Source organism: Pseudophryne corroboree, chromosome 4 (genome assembly GCF_028390025.1).
Source record: "Pseudophryne corroboree isolate aPseCor3 chromosome 4, aPseCor3.hap2, whole genome shotgun sequence".
Taxonomy (NCBI): Eukaryota; Metazoa; Chordata; class Amphibia; order Anura; family Myobatrachidae; genus Pseudophryne; species Pseudophryne corroboree.
The window spans coordinates 91,663,452-91,682,352 of NC_086447.1; the positions used below are offsets into that span (position 1 = coordinate 91,663,452).

General features: G+C 38.8%; 6 non-coding genes across 6 annotated transcripts; all 6 read left to right on the forward strand.

The window, feature by feature from the left end:
• Nucleotides 1–1,254: 1,254 nt before the first annotated feature.
• Nucleotides 1,255–1,340, forward strand: TRNAR-UCU (transfer RNA arginine (anticodon UCU)). The gene is given in 2 exon segments: nt 1,255–1,291; nt 1,305–1,340. It is a non-coding gene; the product is annotated as a tRNA-Arg (tRNA).
• A 772-nt stretch (nt 1,341–2,112) lies between these two features.
• On the forward strand, nt 2,113–2,198 carry TRNAR-UCU (transfer RNA arginine (anticodon UCU)). The gene is given in 2 exon segments: nt 2,113–2,149; nt 2,163–2,198. It is a non-coding gene; the product is annotated as a tRNA-Arg (tRNA).
• Nucleotides 2,199–3,013: 815 nt separating this feature from the next.
• Nucleotides 3,014–3,099, forward strand: TRNAR-UCU (transfer RNA arginine (anticodon UCU)). The gene is given in 2 exon segments: nt 3,014–3,050; nt 3,064–3,099. It is a non-coding gene; the product is annotated as a tRNA-Arg (tRNA).
• A 772-nt stretch (nt 3,100–3,871) lies between these two features.
• Nucleotides 3,872–3,957, forward strand: TRNAR-UCU (transfer RNA arginine (anticodon UCU)). The gene is given in 2 exon segments: nt 3,872–3,908; nt 3,922–3,957. It is a non-coding gene; the product is annotated as a tRNA-Arg (tRNA).
• Nucleotides 3,958–16,016: 12,059 nt separating this feature from the next.
• TRNAR-UCU (transfer RNA arginine (anticodon UCU)) lies at nt 16,017–16,102 on the forward strand. The gene is given in 2 exon segments: nt 16,017–16,053; nt 16,067–16,102. It is a non-coding gene; the product is annotated as a tRNA-Arg (tRNA).
• Nucleotides 16,103–18,646: 2,544 nt separating this feature from the next.
• TRNAR-UCU (transfer RNA arginine (anticodon UCU)) lies at nt 18,647–18,732 on the forward strand. The gene is given in 2 exon segments: nt 18,647–18,683; nt 18,697–18,732. It is a non-coding gene; the product is annotated as a tRNA-Arg (tRNA).
• The last annotated feature ends 169 nt before the right edge of the window (nt 18,733–18,901 follow it).

Here is an 18,901-nt window from a genome sequence, read left to right on the forward strand (position 1 = left end):
AAATATCTGACACTCGATAGCCATGTAATTATTATAATATAAATTAATATAAATATCTATACTGGTAAAAATACAAAACCTATATAAATGTTACCAAAATGTTTCTATCTTCAGTTTCTTTGCAACAAACACTCAATCAGACATGGTGCAATTGTCCCCATATTGATTTGCACCTCACACAAAGTGGGAGCTATTTCTGAAATCATTACAAAAATGTTACTCTCACTCTACGATACTCTCTTTACAGCATACTTAAAAAATAGAAAAATAAAAAGATTAGTTTCATCACAGATTGTGTCATTTAAAACATAAGAGTATTCAACACATTGTACTGTTGATACAAAAATATGATACATCAGTGGCTCTGTGGCGCAATGGATAGCCCATTGGACTTCTAGTAGGTTGTAGTTATTCAAAGGTTGTGGGTTCGAGTCCCACCAGAGTAGTTCTTTAGTTTCAAATGCAAAGATTTAAAGTTTACTTACAATAATACATAACGTAGACATTGTATACAGGAGACTTATTTACTATATATATATATATATATATATATACAAAGTAATGATAGGCTGGTGACATAAAAATCTTTTCAATGTAAGATCACAAATTACAAATCAATTTTCGATACTTTAAATCAATAACTGCTGATCAAAAATGCTTATTGTTATATTTAACCAGCAACCAAATTCAATGTTGAGTCTGCTCAGCTAGCTATGCAGACCTTGAAGGGTATCTACACTCAAAAAACATTAAATCCTTTTTACCTGTAATCCTTACATGGTTATAACATATTAGCTAAATAATTGCTTAAACCTGATATAGGACTTGCACTCGAAATCAGCAGCCGGAAAACTCAGACAGGGATGTTGCATTCAAGAGGAATGTTGGAAATATCTGACACAGGTTAGCAACATTATCATTATAGTATGAAATAAGATGAATATCTACACTGTTAAGCACTCTAAACATTAAATACATTTTAGAAAATATTTTGGTCTTTAGTTTGTATTGCAATAAACAGTTACTATTTCACACAGGGTGCAATTGTCCCCACATTTTTTTGCACCTCACACAATGAGGATGCTATTTCTGAAATCAGTATAAAATTTTGGCTCTTACTCTACAATACTCTGTATATACATCCTACTAAAAAAAGAAAGACATAATAGATTTGTTTCATCACAGATTGTAGCTTTTAAAACTTGAAAGTATTCTACAAGTTGTACTGTCGATACAAACGCTTGCTGCTGCAGTGGCTCTGTGGCGCAATGGATAGCGCATTGGACTTCTAGTAGGTTGTAGTTATTCAAATGTTGTGGGTTCGAGTCCCACCAGAGTCATTCTTTAGCTTCAAATGCAAACATTTAAAATTTACTTAAAATGATACATAACATAGACATTGTATATGGGAGACCTATATACTATATATACAAAGTAATTATAGGCTGATGACGTAAAAATCATTTAAATGTAAGACCAGTTACAAATCAATTTTAGATACTTTAAATCAATAACTGGTAATAAAAATGTGGATGACTATTTTTAACCAGCAATGAAAATATTATGTTGAGTCTGCTCACGTAGGAATACAAAGCTTAAAGTGTATTTACAGTACACTCAAAAATCATAAAAAATCCTTAGATGTGTATTACAAATAACCTACACAATTGCTAAAACCTGATATAGGACTTGCACTTGAAAACAGCAAGAGGAAGACTCAGACATAGCTGTTGCATTTGGGAGAAATGTTATAAATATCTGACACTCGATAGCCATGTAATTATTATAATATAAATTAATATAAATATCTATACTGGTAAAAATACAAAACCTATATAAATGTTACCAAAATGTTTCTATCTTCAGTTTCTTTGCAACAAACACTCAATCAGACATGGTGCAATTGTCCCCATATTGATTTGCACCTCACACAAAGTGGGAGCTATTTCTGAAATCATTACAAAAAATTTACTCTCACTCTACGATACTCTCTTTACAGCATACTTAAAAAATAGAAAAATAAAAAGATTAGTTTCATCACAGATTGTGTCATTTAAAACATAAGAGTATTCAACACATTGTACTGTTGATACAAAAATATGATACATCAGTGGCTCTGTGGCGCAATGGATAGCGCATTGGACTTCTAGTAGGTTGTAGTTATTCAATGGTTGTGGGTTCGAGTCCCAGCAGAGTCGTTCTTTAGTTTCAAATGCAAAGATTTAAAGTTTACTTACAATAATACATAACGTAGACATTGTATACAGGAGACTTATTTACTATACTATATATATATATATATATATATATATACATAGTAATGATAGGCTGGTGACATAAAAATCTTTTCAATGTAAGATCACCAATTACAAATCAATTTTCGATACTTTAAATCAATAACTGCTGATCAAAAATGCTTATTGTTATATTTAACCAGCAACCAAATTCAATGTTGAGTCTGCTCAGCTAGCTATGCAGACCTTGAAGGGTATCTACACTCAAAAAACATTAAATCCTTTTTACCTGTAATCCTTACATGGTTATCACATATTAGCTAAATAATTGCTTAAACCTGATATAGGACTTGCACTCGAAATCAGCAGCTGGAAAACTCAGACAGGGATGTTGCATTCAAGAGGAATGTTGGAAATATCTGACACAGGTTAGCAACATTATCATTATAGTATGAAATAAGATGAATATCTACACTGTTAAGCACTCTAAACATTAAATACATTTTAGAAAATATTTTGGTCTTTAGTTTGTATTGCAATAAACAGTTACTATTTCACACAGGGTGCAATTGTCCCCACATTTTTTTGCACCTCACACAATGAGGATGCTATTTCTGAAATCAGTATAAAATTTTGGCTCTTACTCTACAATACTCTGTATATACATCCTACTGAAAAAAGAAAGACATAATAGATTTGTTTCATCACAGATTGTAGCTTTTAAAACATGAAAGTATTCTACAAGTTGTACTGTCGATACAAACACTTGCTGCTTCAGTGGCTCTGTGGCGCAATGGATAGCGCATTGGACTTCTAGTAGGTTGTAGTTATTCAAAGGTTGTGGGTTCGAGTCCCACCAGAGTCATTCTTTAGCTTCAAATGTAAACATTTAAAATGTACTTAAAATGATACATAACATAGACATTGTATATGGAGACCTATACACTATATATACAAAGTACTTATAGGCTGTTGACATAAAAATCATTTCAATGTAAGACCAGTTACAAATCAATTTTAGATACTTTAAATCAATAACTGGTAATAAAAATGTGGATGGTTATTTTTAACCAGCAATGAAAATATTATGTTGAGTCTGCTCACGTAGGAATACAAAGCTAAAAGTGTATCTACAGTACACTCAAAAATCATAAAAAAATCCTTAGATGGGTATTACAAATAACCTACACAATTGCTAAAACCTGATATAGGACTTGCACTTGAAAACAGCAAGAGGAAGACTCAGACATAGCTGTTGCATTTGGGAGAAATGTTATAAATATCTGACACTCGATAGCCATGTAATTATTATAATATAAATTAATATAAATATCTATACTGGTAAAAATACAAAACCTATATAAATGTTACCAAAATGTTTCTATCTTCAGTTTCTTTGCAACAAACACTCAATCAGACATGGTGCAATTGTCCCCATATTGATTTGCACCTCACACAAAGTGGGAGCTATTTCTGAAATCATTACAAAAATTTTACTCTCACTCTACGATACTCTCTTTACAGCATACTTAAAAAATAGAAAAATAAAAAGATTAGTTTCATCACAGATTGTGTCATTTAAAACATAAGAGTATTCAACACATTGTACTGTTGATACAAAAATATGATACATCAGTGGCTCTGTGGTGCAATGGATAGCGCATTGGACTTCTAGTAGGTTGTAGTTATTCAAAGGTTGTGGGTTCGAATCCCACCAGAGTCATTCTTTAGTTTCAAATGCAAAGATTTAAAGTTTACTTACAATAATACATAACGTAGACATTGTATACAGGAGACTTATTTACTATATATATATATATATATATACAAAGTAATGATAGGCTGGTGACATAAAAATCTTTTCAATGTAAGATCACCAATTACAAATCAATTTTCGATACTTTAAATCAATAACTGCTGATCAAAAATGCTTATTGTTACAGATGTAGCCACCTTTATCTTGACTGTTTCTCCGCCGAGACGGGCGTCTAGCCACGCTAATGCGATAGCTGAGTTTCATCACAGGCAGGCGCGTTGAGACGATCTAGATACTCATCATGCATTACACATCTCCACCACTGTGTCGCTAATGCTCCACTAATCCAGTACTTTCGATCGTACAGTATAGCGGCGGATTGATCTACAGCTCTGGCAATACTGTAGGCGTAACGGGAGGCGGTGGAAAAAGTATGGAGTATTGTACAGTACAGTATGTGTATGGAGACGCAACTACAGTAATTGTGTAAAAGGAAGAATGTACAGTACAATGCATAAACACCGTGCTTTTAAAATATATGAGCGTCTGAGTTCGCTAATGCATAATGGGAATGGAGGACTAGCAGGAGGCGGAGGAAAACACCGTGCTTTACAAATGCGAGCGTCCGAGTCCTCTAAGGCATAAACCAACAGCAATGTGGCGGGGGCCGGGCGCTGTTTGCAGTACTTTCACACATGAAATTGGAAATCTCTCATGAGGCGTCGTGGGCTAGGGGTGAAGGCTCCCACCTCCCTCGCTGGGAGTCCAGGGTTCGAGACCTGATGTGCTTTCTTTCTTTTTTTTTTTTTTTTCTGTAATAATGCACTGTATTATTTTATTTACATTGTAAGACAGTCAATGGAAGGATGCACACAGGTTTCACATAAATCAAAGTACATCTGCAGGAGCGATTCTTTACGCTAAATGCACCTAAACAGCGGGATGAAATGAGTGTATTCTGACGCTACCAACTGAGCAAAACAGTACTGTACAGTAGATCTTCAGCGTTTGTGTATTGCACAGGACCTGAATTTCCTCCCTGTGCAGGCCCCCAGGGGGGAAGGGCGATGGGGGTAGGGGGGAGACGATGGAAAATACTGTGCCTTTGAAATGCAATTACATGAGCGTCCGAGTACACTACGGCATACTGTAAACCAACACCAATGGGAAGGAAGTGCCAACCTTATTTTTAATGTGTTCCCGTGACATTCACTTTTAAAAAAAAAAAATTCTCTCCAATACAGTACATCCAATGGAAGGATGCACACAGGTTTCACATAAATCAAAGTACATCTGCAGGAGCGATTCTTTACGCTAAATGCAACCTACAGTACGGTACTGTAAGTGAGCAAAATAGTACTACAGTGGGCGTTTGTGTATTGCACATGACCTGCATTCCCTCCCTGTCTACTGCATGATCTGTGCAGGCTCCCATGGGGGAAGGGCAACAGGCTAGCAGGAGGCGGAGGAAAACACCGTGCTTTACAAATGCGAGCGTCCGAGTCCTCTAAGGCATAAACCAACAGCAATGGGGCGGGGGCCGGGCGCTGTTTGCAGTACTTTCACACATGAAATTGGAAATCTCTCATGAGGCGTCGTGGGCTAGGGGTGAAGGCTCCCACCTCCCTCGCTGGGAGTCCAGGGTTCGAGACCTGATGTGCTTTCTTTCTTTTTTTTTTTTTTTTCTGTAATAATGCACTGTATTATTTTATTTACATTGTAAGACAGTCAATGGAAGGATGCACACAGGTTTCACATAAATCAAAGTACATCTGCAGGAGCGATTCTTTACGCTAAATGCACCTAAACAGCGGGATGAAATGAGTGTATTCTGACGCTACCAACTGAGCAAAACAGTACTGTACAGTAGATCTTCAGCGTTTGTGTATTGCACAGGACCTGAATTTCCTCCCTGTGCAGGCCCCCAGGGGGGAAGGGCGATGGGGGTAGGGGGGAGACGATGGAAAATACTGTGCCTTTGAAATGCAATTACATGAGCGTCCGAGTACACTACGGCATACTGTAAACCAACACCAATGGGAAGGAAGTGCCAACCTTATTTTTAATGTGTTCCCGTGACATTCACTTTAAAAAAAAAAAAATTCTCTCCAATACAGTACATCCAATGGAAGGATGCACACAGGTTTCACATAAATCAAAGTACATCTGCAGGAGCGATTCTTTACGCTAAATGCAACCTACAGTACGGTACTGTAAGTGAGCAAAATAGTACTACAGTGGGCGTTTGTGTATTGCACATGACCTGCATTCCCTCCCTGTCTACTGCATGATCTGTGCAGGCTCCCATGGGGGAAGGGCAACAGGCTAGCAGGAGGCGGAGGAAAACACCGTGCTTTACAAATGCGAGCGTCCGAGTCCTCTAAGGCATAAACCAACAGCAATGGGGCGGGGGCCGGGCGCTGTTTGCAGTACTTTCACACATGAAATTGGAAATCTCTCATGAGGCGTCGTGGGCTAGGGGTGAAGGCTCCCACCTCCCTCGCTGGGAGTCCAGGGTTCGAGACCTGATGTGCTTTCTTTCTTTTTTTTTTTTTTTTCTGTAATAATGCACTGTATTATTTTATTTACATTGTAAGACAGTCAATGGAAGGATGCACACAGGTTTCACATAAATCAAAGTACATCTGCAGGAGCGATTCTTTACGCTAAATGCACCTAAACAGCGGGATGAAATGAGTGTATTCTGACGCTACCAACTGAGCAAAACAGTACTGTACAGTAGATCTTCAGCGTTTGTGTATTGCACAGGACCTGAATTTCCTCCCTGTGCAGGCCCCCAGGGGGGAAGGGCGATGGGGGTAGGGGGGAGACGATGGAAAATACTGTGCCTTTGAAATGCAATTACATGAGCGTCCGAGTACACTACGGCATACTGTAAACCAACACCAATGGGAAGGAAGTGCCAACCTTATTTTTAATGTGTTCCCGTGACATTCACTTTAAAAAAAAAAAATTCTCTCCAATACAGTACATCCAATGGAAGGATGCACACAGGTTTCACATAAATCAAAGTACATCTGCAGGAGCGATTCTTTACGCTAAATGCAACCTACAGTACGGTACTGTAAGTGAGCAAAATAGTACTACAGTGGGCGTTTGTGTATTGCACATGACCTGCATTCCCTCCCTGTCTACTGCATGATCTGTGCAGGCTCCCATGGGGGAAGGGCAACAGGCTAGCAGGAGGCGGAGGAAAACACCGTGCTTTACAAATGCGAGCGTCCGAGTCCTCTAAGGCATAAACCAACAGCAATGGGGCGGGGGCCGGGCGCTGTTTGCAGTACTTTCACACATGAAATTGGAAATCTCTCATGAGGCGTCGTGGGCTAGGGGTGAAGGCTCCCACCTCCCTCGCTGGGAGTCCAGGGTTCGAGACCTGATGTGCTTTCTTTCTTTTTTTTTTTTTTTTCTGTAATAATGCACTGTATTATTTTATTTACATTGTAAGACAGTCAATGGAAGGATGCACACAGGTTTCACATAAATCAAAGTACATCTGCAGGAGCGATTCTTTACGCTAAATGCACCTAAACAGCGGGATGAAATGAGTGTATTCTGACGCTACCAACTGAGCAAAACAGTACTGTACAGTAGATCTTCAGCGTTTGTGTATTGCACAGGACCTGAATTTCCTCCCTGTGCAGGCCCCCAGGGGGGAAGGGCGATGGGGGTAGGGGGGAGATGATGGAAAATACTGTGCCTTTGAAATGCAATTACATGAGCGTCCGAGTACACTACGGCATACTGTAAACCAACACCAATGGGAAGGAAGTGCCAACCTTATTTTTAATGTGTTCCCGTGACATTCACTTTAAAAAAAAAAAAATTCTCTCCAATACAGTACATCCAATGGAAGGATGCACACAGGTTTCACATAAATCAAAGTACATCTGCAGGAGCGATTCTTTACGCTAAATGCAACCTACAGTACGGTACTGTAAGTGAGCAAAATAGTACTACAGTGGGCGTTTGTGTATTGCACATGACCTGCATTCCCTCCCTGTCTACTGCATGATCTGTGCAGGCTCCCATGGGGGAAGGGCAACAGGCTAGCAGGAGGCGGAGGAAAACACCGTGCTTTACAAATGCGAGCGTCCGAGTCCTCTAAGGCATAAACCAACAGCAATGGGGCGGGGGCCGGGCGCTGTTTGCAGTACTTTCACACATGAAATTGGAAATCTCTCATGAGGCGTCGTGGGCTAGGGGTGAAGGCTCCCACCTCCCTCGCTGGGAGTCCAGGGTTCGAGACCTGATGTGCTTTCTCAGTCACCGCCCCGCTACCCACTTTGCAAAGCTGTTTCCTCGTAAGCAGACTTGCTGTGTGGATCTTCTCCGACCTTTCAGAAATCTCCTGATAATTTGCTCTCCGTTTCTGCCTTCGAAAACTTCTTCACAGGCCATACTGTTCCAGCTCATTGACACAGTTTCGTCATACAGTATTTGACCGGTAATTCTTTCATTTACGGTTTACAATTATTTATATACGTAAATGATGAATGTCCCTGTACATTGCTCCATGGCCTGTACAACTTATCCCGGTGTATTTTAAAATGTATACCATCTCTCACTCCATATTTGAGCGCTGCCACGTGCTGGGAGTTCACGGTCGGCGGCCATTTTGTCAGGTTGCTAAGCGATCCAGCTCGGTATACCGTAATGTGCATAGACCTCGCTTATCCCAATGTACAGTAATTGAGCTAGGGGATTGTGACGCTCCTTCAGCATTGCCCCCTGGAGTGTGAAATGTATGCCATACTGTATCTCACTCCATATCCGAGCGCTGCCACGTGCTGGGAGTTCACGGTCGGCGGCCATTTTGTCAGGTTGCTAAGCGATCCAGCTCGGTATACCGTAATGTGCATAGACCTCGCTTATCCCAATGTACAGTAATTGAGCTAGGGGATTGTGACGCTCCTTCAGCATTGCCCCCTGGAGTGTGAAATGTATGCCATACTGTATCTCACTCCATATTTGAGCGCTGCCACGTGCTGGGAGTTCACGGTCGGCGGCCATTTTGTCAGGTTGCTAAGCGATCCAGCTCGGTATACCGTAATGTGCATAGACCTCGCTTATCCCAATGTAATTGAGCTAGGGGATTGTGACGCTCCTTCAGCATTGCCCCCTGGAGTGTGAAATGTATGCCATACTGTATCTCACTACATATCCGAGCGCTGCCACGTGCTGGGGGTTCACGGTCGGTGGCCATTTTTAGTGTGCATAGAACTCGCTTATCCACATAGGCCCCTGTGTTTTTAACTACTATATTGAGATGCACATTTCTAGGCCTACAGTATTTAATATACAGTAAGCAGCATTGTTGTTAGGCAATAATTGAAGAATTTACATACAGTACTGACATGTACTGTATGTAATGCTTGTACATCATGTCAGTCGACCCTTATGCTGTACACTACTGTAAGTCTCACAGGGCCCATGCACTTCCAAGGAGGGTTATTTACTGTACTGTATCTGTTTCATACAGGAAACTAATTGCAGTCCATAACACTGAAGTTGTATTTTCAGTACTGTACAGTATACAATACTTAAATTTGAACATCAGGTACTGGATAGTAAACATGTACAGTATTAACTTCTATCATAAAACTCTTATGCATTTTCAGATGTGTAAATTTTAGACTACAGTATTCACAAATGTTTTCTCTCCATACAGGAATTATATTTGGACAACATGCCAGTAACTATCAACAAAACGATGAGCAAGATAATCGCCAACATGAAAAAAGAAAATAAAACCATCAAAGAGATCCATGCATGGCTCAAGGAAAGTGGCATTATAGTCACTTTAGAAACGGTGCGCTATCATGCATTCGAGAGAACAACGCCCAGATTTGTATTTCCTACAAAATGCACATGGTACGTACTGTACACTACTGTAATGTTTAAATGACTTGCTTTATACCATAAACAATTTTTTTGAAATAAAATAAAAACTTCATCAATTGTAACTGTGATTGTGCTGTTCATGAATTCATATTTTTCATACTGTATTGTACTGTAGGAGAGTGCAACAAATTGTGGAGGAACTAACTCGTGAGGATGATGAGCGTACTGCTCTGCAAATAAAACGAATTCTCCATTCCAAGTATGACCTGGACATATCGGCCACCAGCATCAGAAGGATGCGACGGAAAATGGGATGGACCTTTGGCGCAACAAGGTAAAATACTGAAAGCAGTATAAACCATACAGTAAATGCACTGTTAATAATCCCTTGATACGTGATATAATAATGCCATAAATCATTATACAGAGTGTGTACTTTATACTATATACAGTATGTGTGTGTGTATATACTGTATATACAGTATTCTATCCCAAAAGAGATACCTACTGTATAGGCACTCAGAGACAGCAATGAAGCATTGCCGGCTTATTGTGATGATTACATACTGTATACTGTGTGTGTGTGTTTGTGTGTATGTACAGTACAGTATGTATATATATATATTACTCTGTATGTAACTTAATGTACTGTATGTACAGTTTAATGTATACAGTAGGTATATAATACAGTATACTGCACATACAGTCTACTGTATATACAGTAATCTGTAAATCTGTAATTTCATAACTGTATCTGATTTCATTATTTTTGGCTCTTCACAGGATATCTCCAATGATAAGAGATGTGAATAAAGAAAAGAGAGTGGAACAGGCACGGCGATGGATTGAGAGTGGTGAAACATTTGATGATGTCATTTTCACAGATGAATCGTCTGTTGCCCTTGAGCGGTTCTCCAGAATGTCATTCAGGAAACGTAACCATATCTCTTTAAAACCACGCCCAAAGCATCCATTGAAAATCCATGTATGGGGAGGCATATCACGATTAGGAGCTGGTCCCCTATTATTTTTCGAAGGTACAGTACAGTACTATACTTTATTCTGTGCCTGTGTTCTGTAAAAATACATGTTGTACTGTAGAGTACGTGTAACTGCACAATAAAAGGAGTTGCTTATTAATGAACAACATTTTTTGATTTCTGTAGGAATCATGGATAAGAAATATTTCCAAGAAACAATAGTAGAGAAATGTATGGTGCCATTTGTGAATAAATATTACCCAACTCACCATAGGATATTCCAAGACAATGATCCTAAACACTCCGCCTCAGCCAAATTTATGGAAGAGAAAGGTATGAATTGGGAACGCACACCACCAGAGTGAGTATTCTTTCAACAGTGTACAAGTAAAATTTTGGATAGCACTCTAGTACTGTAAAAAAAATTTTTGTTTAATAAACAGTACAATATTGTATGTTTAATTTTCTCTATTTACTGTAATGTAATTAATTTTTTCTATACGCTTTTTTTTTTTTTTAATTAGATCACCAGACATGAACCCAATCGAATTAGTGTGGGCTCAATTGAAGAGGTACGTTAGGAGTGTTGCAAAGCCAACAACAAAACAGCAACTGGTGGATGGGATAAAGAAATTTTGGCTAGAAGTACTCACACCTGAACATTGTAATAATTATATAAATCACCTGTATAAAGTATTACCTGTTGTAGTTGAAAGAAATGGTCAAGCCACAAATATGTAGTTCTGTATTTTCTGTTTAAAATTTTAAATTGGTGCATTATTAAAAAAAATGATAAAATTGCCTTTGTCTGATTATTGCATAAACTAATGTAGAATATTATACAGTAGTAATGTTATTGATGTGTACTGTATGAACAGTTATTTTCAGTTTTATAAGTCCTGAATAAGAGTACTGTACATTTTGATCAGTGCAGTACATGGAATCGGATGTTGTAATACTTTATTTTTACATTAATATTGATGTTTTTCCAATAAATATTCAATTTTACAGTATGGTACAGTACAGTACATGAGGGTACCTGTACAGTATGATACGTCATTATGGGGGAGAAATACTGTATCCACTAAATGTACAGTAAAATGTTTTTTTCTTATTACAAACACACAAATGCATCTCAGATGGAAATATGCTATACACAGCAGACAGCTTATGGTGACAGAACTTCCCTACTGTATCCCCACCCATAGTCGTGGTATATTTTAGATTGCCTAATGAGACACTCCTGCAGCATTGCCAATGATTCATGTAAAACCTGTGTGCAAACAGTATCTGTATTGAATGCAAAGTACAGTAAGAGTACAGTATACAGTATTATCAGAGCCAAACCTGACCAACATGATGCCCTAGGCTAGATTTTGGCTGATGCCCTCTTGCACAGATGCTACGTAGTTCCGCCTCTAACCCTGCACCCCTTTCCCAGCACCATCACCCATTTTGGCGCTCCTACCCCCTATAATCTAAATAAGAACAATGTGCACATTTAGTGCCAGCCCAAAACAGTGTACAGTATGTTCTTGCTGGGAAGGGGCATGGTAACACAATAATACCCGAAGATGAAATGACACAACACAGTACTGCAACTTTATTCACATTATATCATGCAGTGGTGTCTCTTATTCTCATGACATCATATCATAGTACCACATTACTCCTAACAGTAATGCCCCTTATTCACATTACACCCCACCACATTCATCTTTATTTACATTAGACCACAGGTTCTCAAACTCAGTCCTCAGGACCCCACACAGTGCAGGTTTTGCAGGTCTCACAGAATCACAAGTGAAAAAATTAGCTCCACCTACTGTATGGACCTTCTAAAATGTGTCAGTTAGTAATGAATACATCTGTGCACTTGCTGGTTTACCTGCAAAACATGCACTGTGTGGGGTCCTGAGGACCAAGTTTGAGAACCACTGCATTAGACCATGCAGTAGTGCCCTTTCCTTATGTTACACCAGAAAATATTGTAGTACACCTTATACAGTACACATACAGTACAGTAATGCCACACATTAGTAATGCATTTCATATTTAAATTTTCTGATTTAATTTCATAGAGCCGCAGTCACTCACAGAATATAGGCATGTACTGTAGCATCTCATTTTATTCTGCAGAAGCTGATTATTCCCGTTTCGCTAGTTTGCCGCCTCTGTACAGTATATCACAATAGAAAAAAGTTATAGTGTCAGTGAAAAAAGCACCTCATGACAGATACTGTACACAAGCTCATGTCTAAATACTGTATACTGTAAGCAGTGACATTAAGGGGTACAGTACTGTATATGCAATTGCAGTCGAATTCCGGCAGGAATACGGAAAAAATGGACACGGGATCCCCCATCTTTTTAGAACCAGCACCGGGCTCTGCGCCTGGTCCTGGTGCAAAAAATAAGGGGGACAAAAAAAGCGTAGGGGTTCCCCATATTTTTTGAATCAGCACTGGGCTCCACTAGCTGGACAGATAATGCACAGCCGGGGGAGACTTTTATACCGGTCCCTGCGGCCATGGAATTAAATACCCAACTACAGTAGTCACACCTGGCCGGAGTACCCTGGAGGAGTGGGGGCCCCTTAAATCAAGGGGACCCCCCTCCAGCCACTCGATTATCTCTATCACCCCTGTGTATTGTAGCTAGGGGATTGTGACGCTCCTTCAGCATTGCCCCGTACCCTGCACAAAGCGGTCGTTTTGACAGTGTGCTATGCGATTGAGTCCGGTGTACCGTAATACTGTATGCAATCCTACAGTAGCTTATCCCTCCCCTGTGTATTTTGGCTAGGGGATTGTGACGCTCCTTCAGCATTGCCCCATAACTTGCACAAGGGTTCAGGGGCGGCGGCCATTTTGCCAGTGTGCTACAGTATGTCATCGAGTCCGGTGTACTGTACCATAATATGCATACTGTGTATTTTAGCTAGGGGATTGTGACGCTCCTTCAGCATTGCCCCATAGTCTGTACAATCTGGACTACTGTATTACTTGCTCCGTAGCCTAGGGCCTCTGTGGTCGTCCATGCCGCTGACTTCGTCCAGTCCGCTGCGGTCCTCCAGGCCTCCTCTGCGGTCCTCCAGGCCTCGGTCGTCCAGGCCGCTGACTTGAACCGCTTGGTGGTGTGGTGCAATGACTCAATCGCATAGCACACTGTCAAAACGACCACTACCCATGAACCCCCACCTCCTGAACCCCCACCTCGTGGCAGGCAGCAGTTGGGTATGGAATGAGAAATGGCATAAGCTGTGCAGGCTACGGGGCGATGCTGAAGGAGCGTCACAATCCCCTAGCTCAATTACATTGGGATAAGCGAGGTCTATGCACATTACGGTATACCGAGCTGGATCGCTTAGCAACCTGACAACATGGCCGCCGACCGTGAACTCCCAGCACGTGGCAGCGCTCAAATATGGAGTGAGATACAGTATGGCATACATTTCACACTCCAGGGGGCAATGCTGAAGGAGCGTCACAATCCCCTAGCTCAATTACTGTACATTGGGATAAGCGAGGTCTATGCACATTACGGTATACCGAGCTGGATCGCTTAGCAACCTGACAAAATGGCCGCCGACCGTGAACTCCCAGCACGTGGCAGCGCTCGGATATGGAGTGAGATACAATATGGCATACTGTACTGTACATTTCACAGTTCAGGGGGCAATGCTGAAGGAGCGTCACAATCCCCTAGCTCAATACAGTATCTCACGCTTACAGTATCTTACAGTATACGCTTACAGTATCTCTGTGTATTTTGGCTAGGGGATTGTGACGCTCCTTCAGCATCGCCCCGTAGCCTGCACAGCTTATGCCATTTCTCATTCCATACCCAACTGCTGCCTGCCACGAGGTGGGGGTGAATAAAAAAAATAATAAAGTGTCTGAAAAAAACTACAGTAACATGCATTAGTACTTAAGGAATCGAACCCTGGACTCTGAGTATAGGAAGCGAAACACTTCACCACTTCGCCGCAGACAAATGTATAAATCCGTTGGTTTTGATTATGCTGTAATGGCTACGGGATTAAGACGATAACATACTGTAGAAAATTCCTAATCTTGAGAGGCAATAGTGAACTTGTAACACACATCCATTTGCGACAGTGTACACTACTGGTTTTACAGTAGTGTTTTGTCTGCGGGACTCGGACGCTCACATACAGTATTCATAAAGTATTGTAGATGGATCATATACTGTATGCTGTACTACTGTATTTGCGTCGGTGTCGTACTGTATATACTGTACAGTACTGTATTAAATAATGCAGCGTAATGAGTACAGTATTTGCTGTATGCAGCGTAATGAGACGCCTTAGTAAAGTAGTCCTTATTATGTATGTCAGTATTGTATTTTACGGGAGACCACACGCATGCGCAGTGGTGATTGTAAAAAGCGACATCTGGTGGCTGATCGCAGGTATTACACGTAAAGGTAACGCCAAACGTCAAATGTCTGTCTCCGTGCGATTAGATAGCCTCTCTGTGGCTAGGCGCGCCTCGCTACGCCACAGTACGCTGCGTATGGTCGAACGGGCCAACCGCCGCGGCCACTCAAGATAAAGGTGGCTACATCTGTATATTTAACCAGCAACCAAATTCAATGTTGAGTCTGCTCAACTAGCTATGCAGACCTTGAAGGGTATCTACACTCAAAAAACATTAAATCCTTTTTACCTGTAATCCTTACATGGTTATCGCATATTAGCTAAATAATTGCTTAAACCTGATATAGGACTTGCACTCGAAATCAGCAGCCGGAAAACTCAGACAGGGATGTTGCATTCAAGAGGAATGTTGGAAATATCTGACACAGGTTAGCAACATTATCATTATAGTATGAAATAAGATGAATATCTACACTGTTAAGCACTCTAAACATTAAATACATTTTAGAAAATATTTTGGTCTTTAGTTTGTATTGCAATAAACAGTTACTATTTCACACAGGGTGCAATTGTCCCCACATTTTTTTGCATCTCACACAATGAGGATGCTATTTCTGAAATCAGTATAAAATTTTGGCTCTTACTCTACAATACTCTGTATATACATCCTACTGAAAAAAGAAAGACATAATAGATTTGTTTCATCACAGATTGTAGCTTTTAAAACATGAAAGTATTCTACAAGTTGTACTGTCAATACAAACACTTGCTGCTTCAGTGGCTCTGTGGCGCAATGGATAGCGAGTTGGACTTCTAGTAGGTTGGAGTTATTCAAAGGTTGTGGGTTTGAGTCCCACCAGAGTCATTCTTTAGCTTCTAATGTAAACATTTAAAATGTACTTAAAATGATACATAACATAGACATTGTATATGGGAGACCTATACACTATATATACAAAGTAATTATAGGCTGTTGACATAAAAATCATTTAAATGTAAGACCAGTTACAAATCAATTTTAGATACTTTAAATCAATAACTGGTAATAAAAATGTGGATGGTTATTTTTAACCAGCAATGAAAATATTATGTTGAGTCTGCTCACGTAGGAATACAATGCTTAAAGTGTATCTACAGTACACTCAAAAATCATAAAAAATCCTTAGATGGGTATTACAAATAACCTACACAATTGCTAAAACCTGATATAGGACTTGCACTTGAAAATAGCAAGAGGAAGACTCAGACATAGCTGTTGCATTTGGGAGAAATGTTATAAATATCTGACACTCGATAGCCATGTAATTATTATAATATAAATTAATATAAATATCTATACTGGTAAAAATACAAAACCTATATAAATGTTACCAAAATGTTTCTATCTTCAGTTTCTTTGCAACAAACACTCAATCAGACATGGTGCAATTGTCCCCATATTGATTTGCACCTCACACAAAGTGGGAGCTATTTCTGAAATCATTACAAAAATGTTACTCTCACTCTACGATACTCTCTTTACAGCATACTTAAAAAATAGAAAAATAAAAAGATTAGTTTCATCACAGATTGTGTCATTTAAAACATAAGAGTATTCAACACATTGTACTGTTGATACAAAAATATGATACATCAGTGGCTCTGTGGCGCAATGGATAGTGCATTGGACTTCTAGTAGGTTGTAGTTATTCAAAGGTTGTGGGTTCGAGTCCCACCAGAGTAGTTCTTTAGTTTCAAATGCAAAGATTTAAAGTTTACTTACAATAATACATAACGTAGACATTGTATACAGGAGACTTATTTACTATATATATATATATATATATATATATATATATATATATATATATACAAAGTAATGATAGGCTGGTGACATAAAAATCTTTTCAATGTAAGATCACAAATTACAAATCAATTTTCGATACTTTAAATCAATAACTGCTGATCAAAAATGCTTATTGTTATATTTAACCAGCAACCAAATTCAATGTTGAGTCTGCTCAGCTAGCTATGCAGACCTTGAAGGGTATCTACACTCAAAAAACATTAAATCCTTTTTACCTGTAATCCTTACATGGTTATAACATATTAGCTAAATAATTGCTTAAACCTGATATAGGACTTGCACTCGAAATCAGCAGCCGGAAAACTCAGACAGGGATGTTGCATTCAAGAGGAATGTTGGAAATATCTGACACAGGTTAGCAACATTATCATTATAGTATGAAATAAGATGAATATCTACACTGTTAAGCACTCTAAATATTAAATACATTTTAGAAAATATTTTGGTCTTTAGTTTGTATTGCAATAAACAGTTACTATTTCACACAGGGTGCAATTGTCCCCACATTTTTTTGCACCTCACACAATGAGGATGCTATTTCTGAAATCAGTATAAAATTTTGGCTCTTACTCTACAATACTCTGTATATACATCCTACTAAAAAAAGAAAGACATAATAGATTTGTTTCATCACAGATTGTAGCTTTTAAAACTTGAAAGTATTCTACAAGTTGTACTGTCGATACAAACGCTTGCTGCTTCAGTGGCTCTGTGGCGCAATGGATTGCGCATTGGACTTCTCGTAGGTTGTAGTTATTCAAAAGTTGTGGGTTCGAGTTCCACCAGAGTCATTCTTTAGCTTCAAATGCAAACATTTAAAATTTACTTAAAATGATACATAACATAGACATTGTATATGGGAGACCTATATACTATATATACAAAGTAATTATAGGCTGTTGACGTAAAAATCATTTAAATGTAAGACCAGTTACAAATCAATTTTAGATACTTTAAATCAATAACTGGTAATAAAAATGTGGATGGCTATTTTTAACCAGCAATGAAAATATTATGTTGAGTCTGCTCACGCAGGAATACAAAGCTTAAAGTGTATCTACAGTACACTCAAAAATCATAAAAAATCCTTAGATGTGTATTACAAATAACCTACACAATTGCTAAAACCTGATATAGGACTTGCACTTGAAAACAGCAAGAGGAAGACTCAGACATAGCTGTTGCATTTGGGAGAAATGTTATAAATATCTGACACTCGATAGCCATGTAATTATTATAATATAAATTAATATAAATATCTATACTGGTAAAAATACAAAACCTATATAAATGTTACCAAAATGTTTCTATCTTCAGTTTCTTTGCAACAAACACTCAATCAGACATGGTGCAATTGTCCCCATATTGATTTGCACCTCACACAAAGTGGGAGCTATTTCTGAAATCATTACAAAAATTTTACTCTCACTCTACGATACTCTCTTTACAGCATACTTAAAAAATAGAAAAATAAAAAGATTAGTTTCATCACAGATTGTGTCATTTAAAACATAAGAGTATTCAACACATTGTACTGTTGATACAAAAATATGATACATCAGTGGCTCTGTGGCGCAATAGATAGCGCATTGGACTTCTAGTAGGTTGTAGTTATTCAAAGGTTGTGGGTTCGAGGCCCACCAGAGTCGTTCTTTAGTTTCAAATGCAAAGATTTAAAGTTTACTTACAATAATACATAACGTAGACATTGTATACAGGAGACTTATTTACTATATATATATATATATATATATATATATACAAAGTAATGATAGGCTGGTGACATAAAAATCTTTTCAATGTAAGATCACCAATTAC